Genomic DNA, 15,816 nt, shown 5'->3' with positions numbered 1-15,816 from the left:
TTCGGCTTATGCGGTACAGTGCTCAAGTGATTAACATACAATTTACAAGAGAATTGACTTTGAGCCTAAACCTAAGAAAGTGCAACTTTTTCGGTAATATTAATTTGTTAATTATGCAATAACAATATAATTTGACTTTCGCTCAAATCAGTAAAGTTCATGTTTGTCGGCTTAAGCAGTACAGTGCTCACGCAATTGACATACAATTTAAAAGAAAATCGACTTTGAGTCTAAACCTAAGAAAGTGCAACTTTTTCGGTAATATTAATTTGTTAATCCTGCAATAAAAATATAATTTGACTTTCGCTCAAATCAGTGAAATTCATGTTTTTCAGCTTAAGCAGTACAGTAATCATGCAATTGACATACAATTTACAAGAAAATCGACTTTTCAACTTGGAAAGTGCAATTTTTTAGGTTATATGAATATGTCAATTCTGCAATAACAATATAATTTAACTTTCGCTCAAATCTATAAAATTGATGTTTTTCGGCTTATGCGGTACAGTGCTCAAGTGATTAACATACAATTTACAAGAGAATTGACTTTGAGCCTAAACCTAAGAAAGTGCAACTTTTTCGGTAATATTAATTTGTTAATCCTGCAATAACAATATAATTTGACTTTCGCTCAAATCAGTAAAATTCATGTTTGTCGGCTTAAGCAGTACAGTGCTCACGCAATTGACATACAATTTAAAAGAAAATCGACTTTGAGTCTAAACCTAAGAAAGTGCAACTTTTTCGGTAATATTAATTTGTTAATCCTGCAATAAAAATATAATTTGACTTTCGCTCAAATCAGTGAAATTCATGTTTTTCAGCTTAAGCAGTACAGTAATCATGCAATTGACATACAATTTACAAGAAAATCGACTTTTCAACTTGGAAAGTGCAATTTTTTAGGTTATATGAATATGTCAATTCTGCAATAACAATATAATTTAACTTTCGCTCAAATCTATAAAATTGATGTTTTTTGGCTTATGCGGTACAGTGCTCAAGTGATTAACATACAATTTACAAGAGAATTGACTTTGAGCCTAAACCTAAGAAAGTGCAACTTTTTCGGTAATATTAATTTGTTAATCCTGCAATAACAATATAATTTGGCTTTCGCTCAAATCAATTCATGTTTTTGGCTTAAGCAGTACAGTGCTCACGCAATTGACATACAATTTACAAGAAAATCGACTTTAAGTCTAAACCTAAGAAAGTGCAACTTTTTCGGTTATATGAATATGTCAATTCTGCAATACCAATATAATTTAACTTTCGCTCAAATCTATAAAATTGATGTTTTTCGGCTTATGCGGTACAGTGCTCACGCAATTGACATACAATTTAAATGAAAATCGACTTTGAGTCTAAACCTAAGAAAGTGCAACTTTTTCGGTTATATGAATATGTCAATTCTGCAATAACAATATAATTTAACTTTCGCTCAAATCTATAAAATTGATGTTTTTCGGCTTATGCGGTACAGTGCTCAAGTGATTAACATACAATTTACAAGAGAATTGACTTTGAGCCTAAACCTAAGAAAGTGCAACTTTTTCGGTAATATTAATTTGTTAATCCTGCAATAACAATATAATTTGGCTTTCGCTCAAATCAGTACAATTCATGCTTTTGGCTTAAGCAGTACAGTGCTCACGCAATTGACAAACAATTTACAAGAAAATCGACTTTAAGTCTAAAACTAAGAAAGTGCTATTTTTTCGGTTATATGAATATGTCAATTCTGCAATAACAATGTTATTTAACTTTCGCTCAAATCTATAAAATTGATGTTTTTCGGCTTATGCGGTACAGTGCTCAAGTGATTAACATACAATTTACAAGAGAATTGACTTTGAGCCTAAACCTAAGAAAGTGCCACTTTTTCGGTAATATTAATTTGTTAATCCTGCAATAACAATATAATTTGGCTTTCGCTCAAATCAGTACAATTCATGTTTTTGGCTTAAGCAGTACAGTGCTCACGCAATTGACATACAGTTTACAAGAAAATCGACTTTAAGTCTAAAACTAAGAAAGTGCCATTTTTTCGATTATATGAATATGTCAATTCTGCAATAACAATATAATTTGGCTTTCGCTCATATCAGTACAATTCATGTTTTTCGGCTTAAGCAGTACAGTGCTCACGCATTTGACATACAATTTACAAGAAAATCGACTTTAAGTCTAAAACTAAGAAAGTGCAATTTTTTCGGTTATATGAATATGTCAATTCTGCAATAACCATATAATTTGGCTTTCGTTCATATCAGTACAATTCATGTTTTTCGGCTTAAGCAGTACAGTGCTCACGCATTTGACATACAATTTACAAGAAAATCGACTTTAAGTCTAAAACTAAGAAAGTGCAACTTTTTCGGTAATATTAATTTGTTAATCCTGCAATAAAAATATAATTTGACTTTCGCTCAAATCAGTGAAATTCATTTTTTTCAGCTTAAGCAGTACAGTAATCATGCAATTGACATACAATTTACAAGAAAATCGACTTTTCAACTTGGAAAGTGCAATTTTTTAGGTTATATGAATATGTCAATCCTGCAATAACAATATAATTTGACTTTCGCTCAAATCAGTAAAATTCATGTTTGTCGGCTTATGCGGTACAGTACTCAAGTGATTAACATACAATTTACAAGAGAATTGACTTTGAGCCTAAACCTAAGAAAGTGCAACTTTTTCGGTAATATTAATTTGTTAATCATGCAATAACAATATAATTTGGCTTTCGCTCAAATCAGTACAATTCATGTTTTTGGCTTAAGCAGTACAGTGCTCACGCAATTGACATACAATTTACAAGAAAATCGACTTTTAAACTTGGAAAGTGCAATTTTTTAGGTTATATGAATATGTCAATCCTGCAATAACAATATAATTTGACTTTCGCTCAAATCAGTAAAATTCATGTTTGTCGGCTTATGCGGTACAGTACTCAAGTGATTAACATACAATTTACAAGAGAATTGACTTTGAGCCTAAACCTAAGAAAGTGCAACTTTTTCGGTAATATTAATTTGTTAATCCTGCAATAAAAATATAATTTGACTTTCGCTCAAATCAGTGAAATTCATTTTTTTCAGCTTAAGCAGTACAGTAATCATGCAATTGACATACAATTTACAAGAAAATCGACTTTTCAACTTGGAAAGTGCAATTTTTTAGGTTATATGAATATGTCAATCCTGCAATAACAATATAATTTGACTTTCGCTCAAATCAGTAAAATTCATGTTTGTCGGCTTATGCGGTACAGTACTCAAGTGATTAACATACAATTTACAAGAGAATTGACTTTGAGCCTAAACCTAAGAAAGTGCAACTTTTTCGGTAATATTAATTTGTTAATCCTGCAATAACAATATAATTTGGCTTTCGCTCAAATCAATTCATGTTTTTGGCTTAAGCAGTACAGTGCTCACGCAATTGACATACAATTTACAAGAAAATCGACTTTAAGTCTAAACCTAAGAAAGTGCAACTTTTTCGGTTATATGAATATGTCAATTCTGCAATACCAATATAATTTAACTTTCGCTCAAATCTATAAAATTGATGTTTTTCGGCTTATGCGGTACAGTGCTCACGCAATTGACATACAATTTAAATGAAAATCGACTTTGAGTCTAAACCTAAGAAAGTGCAACTTTTTCGGTTATATGAATATGTCAATTCTGCAATAACAATATAATTTAACTTTCGCTCAAATCTATAAAATTGATGTTTTTCGGCTTATGCGGTACAGTGCTCAAGTGATTAACATACAATTTACAAGAGAATTGACTTTGAGCCTAAACCTAAGAAAGTGCAACTTTTTCGGTAATATTAATTTGTTAATCCTGCAATAACAATATAATTTGGCTTTCGCTCAAATCAGTACAATTCATGCTTTTGGCTTAAGCAGTACAGTGCTCACGCAATTGACAAACAATTTACAAGAAAATCGACTTTAAGTCTAAAACTAAGAAAGTGCTATTTTTTCGGTTATATGAATATGTCAATTCTGCAATAACAATGTTATTTAACTTTCGCTCAAATCTATAAAATTGATGTTTTTCGGCTTATGCGGTACAGTGCTCAAGTGATTAACATACAATTTACAAGAGAATTGACTTTGAGCCTAAACCTAAGAAAGTGCCACTTTTTCGGTAATATTAATTTGTTAATCCTGCAATAACAATATAATTTGGCTTTCGCTCAAATCAGTACAATTCATGTTTTTGGCTTAAGCAGTACAGTGCTCACGCAATTGACATACAGTTTACAAGAAAATCGACTTTAAGTCTAAAACTAAGAAAGTGCCATTTTTTCGATTATATGAATATGTCAATTCTGCAATAACAATATAATTTGGCTTTCGCTCATATCAGTACAATTCATGTTTTTCGGCTTAAGCAGTACAGTGCTCACGCATTTGACATACAATTTACAAGAAAATCGACTTTAAGTCTAAAACTAAGAAAGTGCAATTTTTTCGGTTATATGAATATGTCAATTCTGCAATAACCATATAATTTGGCTTTCGTTCATATCAGTACAATTCATGTTTTTCGGCTTAAGCAGTACAGTGCTCACGCATTTGACATACAATTTACAAGAAAATCGACTTTAAGTCTAAAACTAAGAAAGTGCAACTTTTTCGGTAATATTAATTTGTTAATCCTGCAATAAAAATATAATTTGACTTTCGCTCAAATCAGTGAAATTCATTTTTTTCAGCTTAAGCAGTACAGTAATCATGCAATTGACATACAATTTACAAGAAAATCGACTTTTCAACTTGGAAAGTGCAATTTTTTAGGTTATATGAATATGTCAATCCTGCAATAACAATATAATTTGACTTTCGCTCAAATCAGTAAAATTCATGTTTGTCGGCTTATGCGGTACAGTACTCAAGTGATTAACATACAATTTACAAGAGAATTGACTTTGAGCCTAAACCTAAGAAAGTGCAACTTTTTCGGTAATATTAATTTGTTAATCATGCAATAACAATATAATTTGGCTTTCGCTCAAATCAGTACAATTCATGTTTTTGGCTTAAGCAGTACAGTGCTCACGCAATTGACATACAATTTACAAGAAAATCGACTTTTAAACTTGGAAAGTGCAATTTTTTAGGTTATATGAATATGTCAATCCTGCAATAACAATATAATTTGACTTTCGCTCAAATCAGTAAAATTCATGTTTGTCGGCTTATGCGGTACAGTACTCAAGTGATTAACATACAATTTACAAGAGAATTGACTTTGAGCCTAAACCTAAGAAAGTGCAACTTTTTCGGTAATATTAATTTGTTAATCCTGCAATAAAAATATAATTTGACTTTCGCTCAAATCAGTGAAATTCATTTTTTTCAGCTTAAGCAGTACAGTAATCATGCAATTGACATACAATTTACAAGAAAATCGACTTTTCAACTTGGAAAGTGCAATTTTTTAGGTTATATGAATATGTCAATCCTGCAATAACAATATAATTTGACTTTCGCTCAAATCAGTAAAATTCATGTTTGTCGGCTTATGCGGTACAGTACTCAAGTGATTAACATACAATTTACAAGAGAATTGACTTTGAGCCTAAACCTAAGAAAGTGCAACTTTTTCGGTAATATTAATTTGTTAATCATGCAATAACAATATAATTTGGCTTTCGCTCAAATCAGTACAATTCATGTTTTTGGCTTAAGCAGTACAGTGCTCACGCAATTGACATACAATTTACAAGAAAATCGACTTTTAAACTTGGAAAGTGCAATTTTTTAGGTTATATGAATATGTCAATCCTGCAATAACAATATAATTTGACTTTCGCTCAAATCAGTAAAATTCATGTTTGTCGGCTTATGCGGTACAGTACTCAAGTGATTAACATACAATTTACAAGAGAATTGACTTTGAGCCTAAACCTAAGAAAGTGCAACTTTTTCGGTAATATTAATTTGTTAATCATGCAATAACAATATAATTTGGCTTTCGCTCATATCAGTACAATTCATGTTTTTCGGCTTAAGCAGTACAGTGCTCACGCATTTGACATACAATTTACAAGAAAATCGACTTTAAGTCTAAAACTAAGAAAGTGCAATTTTTTCGGTTATATGAATATGTCAATTCTGCAATAACCATATAATTTGGCTTTCGTTCATATCAGTACAATTCATGTTTTTCGGCTTAAGCAGTACAGTGCTCACGCATTTGACATACAATTTACAAGAAAATCGACTTTAAGTCTAAAACTAAGAAAGTGCAACTTTTTCGGTAATATTAATTTGTTAATCCTGCAATAAAAATATAATTTGACTTTCGCTCAAATCAGTGAAATTCATTTTTTTCAGCTTAAGCAGTACAGTAATCATGCAATTGACATACAATTTACAAGAAAATCGACTTTTCAACTTGGAAAGTGCAATTTTTTAGGTTATATGAATATGTCAATCCTGCAATAACAATATAATTTGACTTTCGCTCAAATCAGTAAAATTCATGTTTGTCGGCTTATGCGGTACAGTACTCAAGTGATTAACATACAATTTACAAGAGAATTGACTTTGAGCCTAAACCTAAGAAAGTGCAACTTTTTCGGTAATATTAATTTGTTAATCATGCAATAACAATATAATTTGGCTTTCGCTCAAATCAGTACAATTCATGTTTTTGGCTTAAGCAGTACAGTGCTCACGCAATTGACATACAGTTTACAAGAAAATCGACTTTAATTCTAAAACTAAGAAAGTGCCATTTTTTCGATTATATGAATATGTCAATTCTGCAATAACAATATAATTTGGCTTTCGCTCATATCAGTACAATTCATGTTTTTCGGCTTAAGCAGTACAGTGCTCACGCATTTGACATACAATTTACAAGAAAATCGACTTTAAGTCTAAAACTAAGAAAGTGCAATTTTTTCGGTTATATGAATATGTCAATTCTGCAATAACCATATAATTTGGCTTTCGTTCATATCAGTACAATTCATGTTTTTCGGCTTATGCGGTACAGTGCTCAAATGATAAACATACAATTTACAAGGGAATTGACTTTGAGCCTAAACCTAAGAAAGTGCAACTTTTTCGGTAATATTAATTTGTTAATCCTGCAATAACAATATAATTTGACTTTCGCTCAAATCAGTAAAATTCATGTTTTTCGGCTTAAGCAGTACAGTGCTCACGCAATTGACATACAATTTAAAAGACAATCGACTTTGAGCCTAAACCTAAGAAAGTGCAACTTTTTCGGTAATATTAATTTGTTAATCATGCAATAACAATATAATTTGGCTTTCGCTCAAATCAGTACAATTCATGTTTTTGGCTTAAGCAGTACAGTGCTCACGCAATTGACATACAGTTTACAAGAAAATCGACTTTAAGTCTAAAACTAAGAAAGTGCCATTTTTTCGATTATATGAATATGTCAATTCTGCAATAACAATATAATTTGGCTTTCGCTCATATCAGTACAATTCATGTTTTTCGGCTTAAGCAGTACAGTGCTCACGCATTTGACATACAATTTACAAGAAAATCGACTTTAAGTCTAAAACTAAGAAAGTGCAATTTTTTAGGTTATATGAATATGTCAATTCTGCAATAACAATATAATTTAACTTTCGCTCAAATCTATAAAATTGATGTTTTTCGGCTTATGCGGTACAGTGCTCAAATGATAAACATACAATTTACAAGGGAATTGACTTTGAGCCTAAACCTAAGAAAGTGCAACTTTTTCGGTAATATTAATTTGTTAATCCTGCAATAACAATATAATTTGACTTTCGCTCAAATCAGTAAAATTCATGTTTTTCGGCTTAAGCAGTACAGTGCTCACGCAATTTACATACAATTTAAAAGACAATCGACTTTGAGTCTAAACCTAAGAAAGTGCAACTTTTTCGGTTATATGAATATGTCAATTCTGCAATAACAATATAATTTAACTTTCGCTCAAATCTATAAAATTGATGTTTTTCGGCTTATGCGGTACAGTGCTCAAGTGATTAACATACAATTTACAAGAGAATTGACTTTGAGCCTAAACCTAAGAAAGTGCACCTTTTTCGGTAATATTAATTTGTTAATCCTGCAATAAAAATATAATTTGGCTTTCGTTCATATCAGTACAATTCATGTTTTTCGGCTTAAGCAGTACAGTGCTCACGCATTTGACATACAATTTACAAGAAAATCGACTTTAAGTCTAAAACTAAGAAAGTGCAATTTTCTCGGTTATATGAATATGTCAATTCTGCAATAACAATATAATTTGGCTTTCGCTCAAATCAGTACTATTCATGTTTTTGGCTTAAGCAGTACAGTGCTCACGCAATTTACATACAATTTACAAGAAAATCGACTTTAAGTCTAAAACTAAGAATGTGCAATTTTTTCGGTTATATGAATATGTCAATTCTGCAATAACAATATAATTTGGCTTTCGCTCAAATCAGTACAATTCATGTTTTTCGGCTTCAGCGGTACAGTGCTCACGCAATTGACATACAATTTAAAAGAAAATCGACTTTGAGTCTAAACCTAAGAAAGTGCAACTTTTTCGGTAATATTAATTTGTTAATCCTGCAATAAAAATATAATTTGACTTTCGCTCAACTCAGTACAATTCATGTTTTTCGGCTTAAGCAGTAAGTGCTCACGGAATTGACATACAATTTACAAGAAAATCGACTTTAAGTATAAAACTAAGAAAGTGCAATTTTTTCGGTTATATGAATATGTCAATTCTGCAATAACAATATAATTTGGCTTTCGCTCAAATCAGTACAATTCATGTTTTTGGCTTAAGCAGTACAGTGCTCACGCAATTGGCATACAATTTACAAGAAAATCGACTTTAAGTCTAAAACTAAGAAAGTGCAATTTTTTTCGGTTATATGAATATGTCAATTCTGCAATAACAATATAATTTGGCTTTCGCCCATATCAGTACAATTCATGTTTTTCGGCTTAAGCAGTACAGTGCTCACGCATTTGACATACAATTTACAAGAAAATCGACTTTAAGTCTAAAACTAAGAAAGTGCCATTTTTTCGGTTATATGAATATGTCAATTCTGCAAAAACAATATAATTTGGCTTTCGCCCATATCAGTACAATTCATGTTTTTGGCTTAAGCAGTACAGTGCTCACGCAATTGGCATACAATTTACAAGAAAATCGACTTTAAGTCTAAAACTAAGAAAGTGCAATTTTTTTCGGTTATATGAATATGTCAATTCTGCAATAACAATATAATTTGGCTTTCGCCCATATCAGTACAATTCATGTTTTTCGGCTTAAGCAGTACAGTGCTCACGCATTTGACATACAATTTACAAGAAAATCGACTTTAAGTCTAAAACTAAGAAAGTGCCATTTTTTCGGTTATATGAATATGTCAATTCTGCAATAACAATATAATTTGGCTTTCGCTCAAATCAGTACTATTCATGTTTTTGGCTTAAGCAGTACAGTGCTCACGGAATTTACATACAATTTACAAGAAAATCGACTTTAAGTCTAAAACTAAGAATGTGCAATTTTTTCGGTTATATGAATATGTCAATTCTGCAATAACAATATAATTTGGCTTTCGCTCAAATCAGTACAATTCATGTTTTTCGGCTTCAGCGGTACAGTGCTCACGCAATTGACATACAATTTAAAAGAAAATCGACTTTGAGTCTAAACCTAAGAAAGTGCAACTTTTTCGGTAATATTAATTTGTTAATCCTGCAATAAAAATATAATTTGACTTTCGCTCAACTCAGTACAATTCATGTTTTTCGGCTTAAGCAGTAAGTGCTCACGGAATTGACATACAATTTACAAGAAAATCGACTTTAAGTATAAAACTAAGAAAGTGCAATTTTTTCGGTTATATGAATATGTCAATTCTGCAATAACAATATAATTTGGCTTTCGCTTAAATCAGTACAATTCATGTTTTTGGCTTAAGCAGTACAGTGCTCACGCAATTGACATACAATTTACAAGAAAATCGACTTTAAGTCTAAAACTAAGAAAGTGCCATTTTTTCGGTTATATGAATATGTCAATTCTGCAAAAACAATATAATTTGGCTTTCGCCCATATCAGTACAAGTCATGTTTTTGGCTTAAGCAGTACAGTGCTCACGCATTTAACATACAATTTACAAGAAAATCGACTTTAAGTCTAAAACTAAGAAAGTGCAATTTTTTTCGGTTATATGAATATGTCAATTCTGCAATAACAATATAATTTGGCTTTCGCCCATATCAGTACAATTCATGTTTTTCGGCTTAAGCAGTACAGTGCTCACGCATTTGACATACAATTTACAAGAAAATCGACTTTAAGTCTAAAACTAAAAAAGTGCAATTTTTTCGGTTATATGAATATGTAAATTCTGCAATAACAATAGAATTTGGCTTTCGCTCAAATCAGAAAATTCATGTTTTTCGGCTTAAGCAGTACAGTGGTTACGCAATTGACATACAATTTACAAGAAAATTGACTTTAAGTCTAGAACTAAGAAAGAACAATTTTTTCGGTTATATGAATTTGTAAATTCTGCAATAACATTATAATTTTACTTTCGCGCAAATCACTAATATTGATGTTTTTCGGCTTAAGCAGTACAGTGCTGCCGCAATTGACATACAATTTACAAGCAAATCGACTTTGAGTCTAAACCTAAGAAAGTGCACCTTTTTCGGTAATATTAATTTGTTAATCCTGCAATAACAATATAATTTGACTTTCGCTCAAATCAGTAAAATTCATGTTTTTCAGCTTAAGCAGTACAGTAATCATGCAATTAACATACAATTTACAAGAAAATCGACTTTTAAACTTGGAAAGTGCAATTTTTTAGGTTATATGAATATGTCAATTCTGCAATAACAATATAATTTAACTTTCGCTCAAATCTATAAAATTGATGTTTTTGGGCTTATGCGGTACAGTGCTCAAGTGATTAACATACAATTTACAAGAGAATTGACTTTGAGCCTAAACCTAAGAAAGTGCAACTTTTTCGGTAATATTAATTTGTTAATCCTGCAATAACAATACAATTTGACTTTCGCTCAAATCAGTAAAATTCATGTTTTTCGGCTTAAGAAGTACAGTGCTCACGCAATTGACATGCAATTTAAAAGAAAATCGACTTTGAGACTAAACCTAAGAAAGTCCAACTTTTTCGGTAATATTAATTTGTTAATCCTGCAATAAAAATATAATTTGACTTTCGCTCAAGTCAGTACAATTCATGTTTTTCGGCTTAAGCGGTACAGTGCTCACGCAAATGAAATACAATTTACAAGAAAATCTACTTTAAGTCTAAAACTAAGAAAGTGCAATTTTGTCGGTTATATGAATATGTAAATTTTGCAATAACAATAGAATTTGGCTTTCGCTCAAATCAGTACAATTTATGTTTTTCGGCCTACGCAGTACAGTGCTGACGGAATTGACATACAATTTACAAGAAAATCGACTTTGAGTCTAAAACTAAGAAAGTGCAATTTTTTCGGTTATATGAATATGTCAATTCTGCAATAACAATATAATTTGGCTTTCGCTCATATCAGTACAATTCATGTTTTTCGGCTTAAGCAGTACAGTGCTCACGCATTTGACATACAATTTACAAGAAAATCGACTTTAAGTCCAAAACTAAGAAAGTGCAACTTTTTCGGTAATATTATATTGTTAATCCTGCAATAAAAATATAATTTGACTTTCGCTCAAATCAGTACAATTCATGTTTTTCGGCTTAAGCAGTAAAGTTGTTACGCAATTGACACACAATTTACAAGAAAATCGACTTTGAGTCTAAACCTAAGAAAGTGCACATTTTTCGGTAATATTAATTTGTTAATCCTGCAATAACAATATAATTTTACGTTCGCGCAAATCAGGAAAATTGATATTTTTCGGCTTTTGCGGTACAGTGCTCAAGTGATTAACATACATGTTACAAGAAAACCGACTTTGAGTCTAAAACTAAGAAAGTGCAATTTTTTCGGTTATATGAATATGTCAATTCTGCAATAACAATATAATTTGGCTTTCGCTCATATCAGTACAATTCATGTTTTTCGGCTTAAGCAGTACAGTGCTCACGCATTTGACATACAATTTACAAGAAAATCGACTTTAAGTCCAAAACTAAGAAAGTGCAACTTTTTCGGTAATATTATATTGTTAATCCTGCAATAAAAATATAATTTGACTTTCGCTCAAATCAGTACAATTCATGTTTTTCGGCTTAAGCAGTACAGTTGTTACGCAATTGACACACAATTTACAAGAAAATCGACTTTGAGTCTAAACCTAAGAAAGTGCACATTTTTCGGTAATATTAATTTGTTAATCCTGCAATAACAATATAATTTGACTTTCGCTCAAATCAGTAAAATTCATGTTTTTCAGCTTAAGCAGTACAGTGCTCACTCAATTGACATACAATTTACAAGAAAATCGACTTTAAGTCTAAAGCTAAGAAAGTGCAATTTTTTCGGTTATATGAATATGTCAATTCTGCAATAACAATAAAAATTGACATTCGCTCAAATCAGAAAATTCATGTTTTTCGGCTTAAGCAGTACAGTGGTTACGCAATTGACATACAATTTACAAGAAAATTTACTTTAAGTCTAAAACTAAGAAAGTACAATTTTTTCGGTTATATGAATTTGTAAATTCTGCAATAACATAATAATTTTACTTTCGCGCAAATCACTAATATTGATGTTTTTCGGCTTAAGCAGTACAGTGCTGCCGCAATTGACATACAATTTACAAGAAAATCGACTTTGAGTCTAAACCTAAGAAAGTGCACCTTTTTCGGTAATATTAATTTGTTAATCCTGCAATAACAATATAATTTGACTTTCGCTCAAATCAGTACAATTCATGTTTTTGGCTTAAGCAGTACAGTGCTCACGAAATTGACATACAATTTAAAAGAAAATCGACTTTGAGACTAAACCTAAGAAAGTGCAACTTTTTCGGTAATATTAATTTGTTAATCCTGCAATAAAAATATAATTATACTTTCGCTCAACTCAGTACAATTCATGTTTTTCGGCTTAAGCAGTAAGTGCTCACGGAATTGACATACAATTTACAAGAAAATCGACTTTAAGTATAAAACTAAGAAAGTGCAATTTTTTCGATTATATGAATATGTCAATTCTGCAATAACAATATAATTTGGCTTTCGCTCAAATCAGTACAATTCATGTTTTTGGCTTAAGCAGTACAGTGCTCACGCAATTGACATACAATTTACAAGAAAATCGACTTTAAGTCTAAAACTAAGAAAGTGCAATTTTTTCGGTTATATGAATATGTCAATTCTGCAATAACAATTTAATTTGGCTTTCGCTTAAATCAGTACAATTCATGTTTTTGCCTTAAGCAGTACAGTGCTCACGCAATTGACATACAATTTACAAGAAAATCGACTTTAAGTCTAAAACTAAGAAAGTGCCATTTTTTCGGTTATATGAATATGTCAATTCTGCAATAACAATATAATTTGGCTTTCGCTCATATCAGTACAATTCATGTTTTTCGGCTTCAGCGGTACAGTGCTCACGCATTTGACATACAATTTACAAGAAAATCGACTTAAAGTCTAAAACTAAGAAAGTGCAATTTTTTCGGTTATATGAATATGTCAATTCTGCAATAACAATATAATTTGGCTTTCGCTCATATCAGTACAATTCATGTTTTTCGGCTTAAGCAGTACAGTGCTCACGCAATTGACATACAATTTAAAAGAAAATCGACTTTGAGTCTAAACCTAAGAAAGTGCAACTTTTTCGGTAATATTAATTTGTTAATCCTGCAATAAAAATATAATTTGACTTTCGCTCAACTCAGTACAATTCATATTTTTCGGCTTAAGCAGTAAGTGCTCACGGAATTGACATACAATTTACAAGAAAATCGACTTTAAGTATAAAACTAAGAAAGTGCAATTTTTTCGGTTATATGAATATGTCAATTCTGCAATAACAATATAATTTGGCTTTCGCTCAAATCAGTACAATTCATGTTGTTCGGCTTAAGCAGTACAGTGCTCACGCATTTGACATACAATTTAAAAGAAAATCGACTTCAAGTCTAAAACTAAGAAAGTGCCATTTTTTCGGTTATATGAATATGTCAATTCTGCAATAACAATATAATTTGACTTTCGCTCATATCAGTACAATTCATGTTTTTCGGCTTAAGCAGTACAGTGCTCACGCATTTGACATACAATTTAAAAGAAAATCGACTTCAAGTCTAAAACTAAGAAAGTGCAATTTTCTCGGTTATATGAATATGTCAATTCTGCAATAACAATATAATTTGACTTTCGCTCATATCAGTACAATTCATGTTTTTCGGCTTAAGCAGTACAGTGCTCACGCATTTGACATACAATTTAAAAGAAAATCGACTTCAAGTCTAAAACTAAGAAAGTGCAATTTTCTCGGTTATATGAATATGTCAATTCTGCAATAACAATATAATTTGGCTTTCGCTCAAATCAGTACAATTCATGTTTTTCGGCTTCAGCGGTACAGTGCTCACGCATTTGACATACAATTTACAAGAAAATCGACTTTAAGTCTAAAACTAAGAAAGTGCAATTTTCTCGGTTATATGAATATGTCAATTCTGCAATAACAATATAATTTAACTTTCGCTCAAATCTATAAAATTGATGTTTTTGGCTTAAGCAGTACAGTGCTCACGCAATTGACATACAATTTACAAGAAAATCGACTTTAAGTCTAAAACTAAGAAAGTGCCATTTTTTCGGTTATATGAATATGTCAATTCTGCAATAACAATATAATTTGGCTTTCGTTTAAATCAGTACAATTCATGTTTTTGGCTTAAGCAGTACAGTGCTCACGCATTTGACATACAATTTAAAAGAAAATCGACTTCAAGTCTAAAACTAAGAAAGTGCAATTTTCTCGGTTATATGAATATGTCAATTCTGCAATAACAATATAATTTGACTTTCGCTCATATCAGTACAATTCATGTTTTTCGGCTTAAGCAGTACAGTGCTCACGCATTTGACATACAATTTAAAAGAAAATCGACTTCAAGTCTAAAACTAAGAAAGTGCAATTTTCTCGGTTATATGAATATGTCAATTCTGCAATAACAATATAATTTGACTTTCGCTCATATCAGTACAATTCATGTTTTTCGGCTTAAGCAGTACAGTGCTCACGCATTTGACATACAATTTAAAAGAAAATCGACTTCAAGTCTAAAACTAAGAAAGTGCAATTTTCTCGGTTATATGAATATGTCAATTCTGCAATAACAATATAATTTGGCTTTCGCTCAAATCAGTACAATTCATGTTTTTCGGCTTCAGCGGTACAGTGCTCACACATTTGACATACAATTTACAAGAAAATCGACTTTAAGTCTAAAACTAAGAAAGTGCAATTTTCTCGGTTATATGAATATGTCAATTCTGCAATAACAATATAATTTGGCTTTCGCTCAAATCAGTACAATTCATGTTTTTGGCTTAAGCAGTACAGTGCTCACGCAATTGACATACAATTTACAAGAAAATCGACTTTAAGTCTAAAACTAAGAAAGTGCAATTTTTTCGGTTATATGAATATGTCAATTCTGCAATAACAATTTAATTTGGCTTTCGCTTAAATCAGTACAATTCATGTTTTTGGCTTAAGCAGTACAGTGCTCACGCATTTGACATACAATTTAAAAGAAAATCGACTTCAAGTCTAAAACTAAGAAA

This window comes from Bactrocera oleae, chromosome 3, assembly GCF_042242935.1.
Source record: "Bactrocera oleae isolate idBacOlea1 chromosome 3, idBacOlea1, whole genome shotgun sequence".
NCBI classification, from domain to species: domain Eukaryota; kingdom Metazoa; phylum Arthropoda; class Insecta; order Diptera; family Tephritidae; genus Bactrocera; species Bactrocera oleae.
This window is presented reverse-complemented; position numbering follows the sequence as displayed.